Source organism: Miniopterus natalensis, chromosome X, assembly GCF_054644295.1.
Source record: "Miniopterus natalensis isolate mMinNat1 chromosome X, mMinNat1.hap1, whole genome shotgun sequence".
NCBI classification, from domain to species: Eukaryota; Metazoa; Chordata; class Mammalia; order Chiroptera; family Miniopteridae; genus Miniopterus; species Miniopterus natalensis.
Genome location: NC_142103.1, coordinates 105,406,993 through 105,412,615, shown reverse-complemented (window position 1 = coordinate 105,412,615; position 5,623 = coordinate 105,406,993).

Here is a 5,623-nt window from a genome sequence, read left to right as displayed (position 1 = left end):
GATCTGTCTCAATTCATGCAGAGATGACAGGGAGTAATTCAGCCTGTGGTAATTCGAAGACAGGAATGGCTAGTCCCTGGCTCTGAAATGTCGCCGGAGTTGGGTGCCGTAGCTACGAGACAAGAAAAGGTAAAAAGAGGGAGACACTGTACTGAGCACCCTTCTGAGCTCGGCAGGTCCATGACCCTCTACATTTCAAGACCTACTTGGTTACTTGCAGCGACTCTATTTGTGATGTTTGCTTTCCAATACAACTGTTTGAGAAACAGGGGGATTAAATGGAAGGTTCTCCTGTTCATTTTTTGCTCTGCCTTTTATATATCAGTACTTTGTGTTATTACTGCGATGATTTTTTTTTTTTTTTTGGTAAATCTTCACCCGGGGAATATTTTTTCCATTGCTTTTCAGAGAGAGTGGAAGGGAGAGAGAGAGTGAGAGAGAAACGTGGATGTGAGAGAGACACATCGATTAGCTGTATCCCTCACGTGCCCTGAGCAGGGCCAGGGATCGAGCCTGCAACCCAGGTATGTGCCCTTGACCAGAATCGAACCCAGCACCCTTCAGTCCACAGGCTAATCCTCTAACCGCTGAGCCAAATCTGCAGGACAATTATTATTATTATTTTTATTTCTATTTCTCAGGAGGAATGGATTACACATGCATTTTTTTCCTGCAAAGGGCACTTAGTTAAGCAGCACTGTGCAAACATCTGAATGATGTGATCAATGTCAAAAACACTCGAAGACCCGTTTGCCGCGATGTCTGCTCTTGACAGATATTGGAGATGCCACAGCCTGGCGTTTGGCAACTTCATTCTGACCAGGATACAGAGAACATCAGAGGGTGGATACCAGTTACAATGTAACAACGTTTATAAAAAAATAAACGTCAACCCTATTAAAATAGTACATCATTGTTGGCTGGTGTGGCTCAGTTGGTTGAGTTTCATCCCAGGCACCGAAGGGTTATGGGTTCGATTCCTGGTCAGGGCAGATGCCCGGGATGCAGGCTCAATCCCCAGTAGGGGCCATGCAGGAGGCAGCCAATGGATGTTTCTCTCTCTCTTTCTCTCCATTCCTCCCTCTGTAAAATCAATAAAAACATATTAAGAAATAAATGCATAAGATAGCACCTCATCGATAGGAATCGCCAAACCTCAACATTTTTTACAAGTATAATTTGAATGAATGTGTAAATTGTAACTGTGACAGGCCCTGGCCTGTGTGGGTCAGTGGTTAGAGCATCGGCCTGTGCAAGGGAGTGTCAGGTCACGGGTTCGATTCCTGATTAAGGGTTTCAGATTCCTGTCTCTCTCACATCAATGTCTCTCTCTCTCTTTCCTTCCAGTCTCTCTAAAAATCAATGGATAAAAATATCCTCAGGTGAAGATTGACAACAACCAAAAAGGACTGACTGGAAGCTGTGCCTGCAGATGAGAAAATAACATGCAGGTGGCTCGGAATCTTCCTATTTTTATAAAATCCGTGCAAACTCAATTTCACTCCTCAGATCAATAACTGATGGATTTTTGCATTTTCAAGGCCCCCGGTCATGATGACCACTCTTGCCAGTTAACAATTCATCTCTCCGTTGCTACCTCTCTCAGAAGCCAGATTTCAGACTAACACAAACCCAATGTTCCCGGAATTCAAAATTAGACTATGAAAAGCATCTATCAAAGTTCAATTTGGGGAGAGAACAGACGAGTCGTTCAAGATGTCACTCAACCCGGATGGCGGTCAGCGTGTAAATTGGCTGGGCCAGGGAGTTATCAGCGTGAGTCAAATGCAAATCAGTCCAGCAGAAGAGACCGATGAAAATCCACCAGGTCCTTTCAAAGTGGATTTCTTCTGTGAATTGAAGACATTTCCCCTCGTCTTTCAAAAATTTCTTTATGCTGATCTTTCACGTGACGATTCCCCAAGTTCCCAAGGAGCCTTAGCTGGATTTCTGCTCATATCCCTCCCAAATGATGAAGCTGATGGAAAAAGTTCTTTTTTGGTGATTTACTTGAATGCCTTTTCTGGGATTTTATTTTCCTGAAGCACTTCAAAAACAAAGCAATATATATATATTTAAAGCTCTTTTATGAAAGAAGTACTCAACAACATAAATTGATGAATTATATCCTGACCCCAGCTGAATTATTTGTGTGTACTGGAAAATTACATATTTTTTTCTAGGTCTCTGTGTTTAAATAATGTTGAATACAATACTTGTATCAAAAAGTACAAAGAATTGGCCCTGGCTGGTTTGCCTGAGTGGTTAGGGGGTCAGCCTGAGGACTGAAGGTTCCCGGATTTGATTCGAGCCAAGGGCATGTCGCTGGGTTGCAGGCTCCATCCCTGGCCCCAGTCAGGGCTTTGTGTGTGAGGTGGGAGGCAACCAGTCAATGTTTCTCCCTCTCTCTCACTCGCTTGCTCTCTCTCTTCCACTCTCTCCGAAAAGCAATGGAAAAAATATCCTTAGATGAGCATTATTAAAAAAAAAAAAAAATACAAAGAACTGTCTGGCCTAAACACAGTTCAACTACACAATCTGCTAAACTGCAGCTTCCACTTGGGCATAAAAAATTGACATTATTATTATAATTATTATTATTTGGTAGAGGTGATGGGGAAATCCACTCTTGATTCCCACATTTCTGTGATGCTTTTTAGTCACACAATATGAAATTTTTTGGCTGCATAAAAAAATGCATAAATGCTTCATCATAAATTTCCCCTTGTTTATTCTATATATAGAACCAAAAAAAAAAAAATTCAGGGGTAAAAAAAAATCTATCTATATATCTCAATTTATCTACTATCTATCTATCAATAGAGATATACAAATACAGAGTTAATGGAGGGGACAGGTCATCATCTCCCTCAGCTGCTAGTGAGGGTGGATTTCTCGTGATATCCCGAGAAAAATAATTTTCTGAGGCCCCCACGTGAGGATGAGATATAGTAGAAAACTTTTTTTCCTGTGGAATTACACCCTTGTGGTTCCAAAGCCCCATTTCCCTTAGTCTAGTCATAGAAATGTAGCTGGGATCTCAGGAGAGCTAAAATCAGAGCCAGTGTCCAGAGTTTCCCTTTCACGTTGGAGCCGAGTGCAGTCCAGCATCAGGCTAGCTTAGCTTGTGTTTCCCTCTGGAGCCCATCAGTCCATTGCATGTGGGGTCCTCAGGTCCAAATGGCTATGGAGGAAACACAGGCAAATGCAAAGAAGCCAAGACTCAGCCAAAAGCACAAGAGAAGCAAGAGAGCAAACTCATTTGTTTAAGGGATTATTTATCCCAAATTTTCACGTGCTTACAGTGGCCACGTCCATTCTGGCCAATAATCTTTGCTCCCAGGTGTGACTGACAGGCAAGTACCTTCCCTATCTCACCCCAACTTTACTGCACATGCATCTTTCTCCCCTTTGTGGGACCCCTTCCCCCAGTGTTTTGCAGGGAATGGCCCAGTGGTTCCCTGGGGTGTGCAAAGTTGCATCTTCCTGGTGAAGCTGCCCAAATGACATGCCCGTCATGCCTGGCTTCCCCGTTGCTCCTTTTGTATTATTAATAATTAGCTAATTACAAGAACATCAAGGGCATGTTGGACATTTCCTAGGAATTGATCCTATGATCTTACAGCCATGAAGATTCAGAAACCTTACTTTGTAAATGCACAGTGAGCAGAGCCTTCATAGAGACAGAACACTCAAAATGACCAATGCTCATGACTGATGAGCAATGCTACAATGACAATGTACGCCCTTCACTGAAACTAGAATATCAATAAAGGAAATCTAAAAGTAACGTATTTTCCATCAGTAGACAGACTTATGCGGCAAAGCAATTGGTAATTTTTTCCCCCCATGAACGTAGCGTTGGATTGGTGAGCTCAATTCCCTTCATAATACCGATTTAGGTCACCTAACGCACTCTCCTTGAGAAGGACAATGGTTTAGTAACCGGGACTCTGATGTATGAAATGGTTACTGTCAACTGGTTCTGTTTTCTAATCCTATTTAGCTGACGAATGCAGGTTTTTCATTCTGATGGGCACAGAATATCCTTAGATAGGTTGATAGATTTTTTTTTTATTGATTTTAGAGAGAGAGATGTGAGAGAAACATCCCATATGCACCCTGAGCAGGGAACAAACACGCAACTTGGGTATGTGCCCTGACTGGGAATCGAACCGGCGACTTTTCCATTTACAGGATGACCCTCAACCAACTGAGCCACACCAGCCAGGGCGATACATTAAATCTAGTTACACTTTGGAATGGGATCTTCCACTACATTTCAGGTGGCTTCCTATTTTCATGCTCTCTCTTAATTTTCAAGTCTCACTTCTGGAGAATAATTTAAAAAAAAAAAAAATCTGATTTCTAAAGACTGGGGGGCGGAAGGGGTTCTCATTCCTGAATCCACAGACTGTTTCCAGATTGTATGATAACCTCACGCCCATCTCAGTCGATTTTGCGTCCAACTGTTTTCCTTCGGTTCCTGCCCTCGATTGTTGAGTCATTTTGCGTTGCTCTGTTTTAGACAGATGACATGTTTCACTAAGACGGGCGATGATCCTGAAATTCATTTGTCGTCCCAGCGCCGTTAAGTACTTTACAATCCTCCCGGATATAAGATGTAATAAAATCAGAGGTCGTTTCCATTAGGGGCACCATTTTCCTTCCTCTGAATGGCTCGTGGCATTGTTCTGAATTTGCAAGCAGCCCCTGTAAACGTCCCTCCAACCACGAAAGCAACCGCTCCTGCTAGAGTCCAAGTGGACTCCCCAGGAGGAACAAATTCATCTGATATTTAACGTCACACATGGGGTGGAATCCTGCCGTCTTCGCCTTGACGCTGTTACACGAATTTCATCCGGTGCCAGGATTGAATGTGTCCGTGTTGGGCATCAGGTTGGATTTTCTCTTTTGTTCTATGAGGAAAGAATCCAGCAGGAGGACATTGAATATAGACTTGAATGGTTCCCCCCGATGATTCTAAGGCCAGGGGAACAGCCGTGCGTTGTCGGAGGGAGGGTTAAAGGAAATAAGTGAGCCTGCCGTGAAGAAATCAAGGCTGCAGTAACCCGAGCTGACCGTGAAGCCCACAGAAATACCTTCTATAAAAGTCTACATTCCTGTTTCAAATCTCAGGATATGTTTTATTGATTTTGAGAGAGAGAGAGAGAGAGAGAGAAACATTGATGTGAGAGAGTGACATCTACCAGTTGCCCCCTGTACGTGCCCCAATTGGAGATCAAACCCAGGTCACGGTGCCCTGAACCGTGACCTCTTGGTTCGTAGGTCAACGCTCAACCACTGAACCACGCCGGCCGGGCTCAACTATCTGCTTCTAGGTCCAGCTCTAACCAATCAGAAGACAACCATGATCTAAGACTCACGGAAGACCCACGCCCCCAGTTTCAACCTGTAAAACCAACTGCCGGTAGGCAAGGAGTTTGGGTTTCTGAGCATTTTGCTGCCCGGTGTCCACTGTGTAGAAATATACGACAATTTCCCTTTTCTTTCGGTACATCCTGACGTCAGGAATTGCCTGTTTGCACCGCACACACTGACCCCTCGAGCAGTAACATTACGCTCTATGCAGGGTGTCCCGAAATAATGTCCACACACTTTA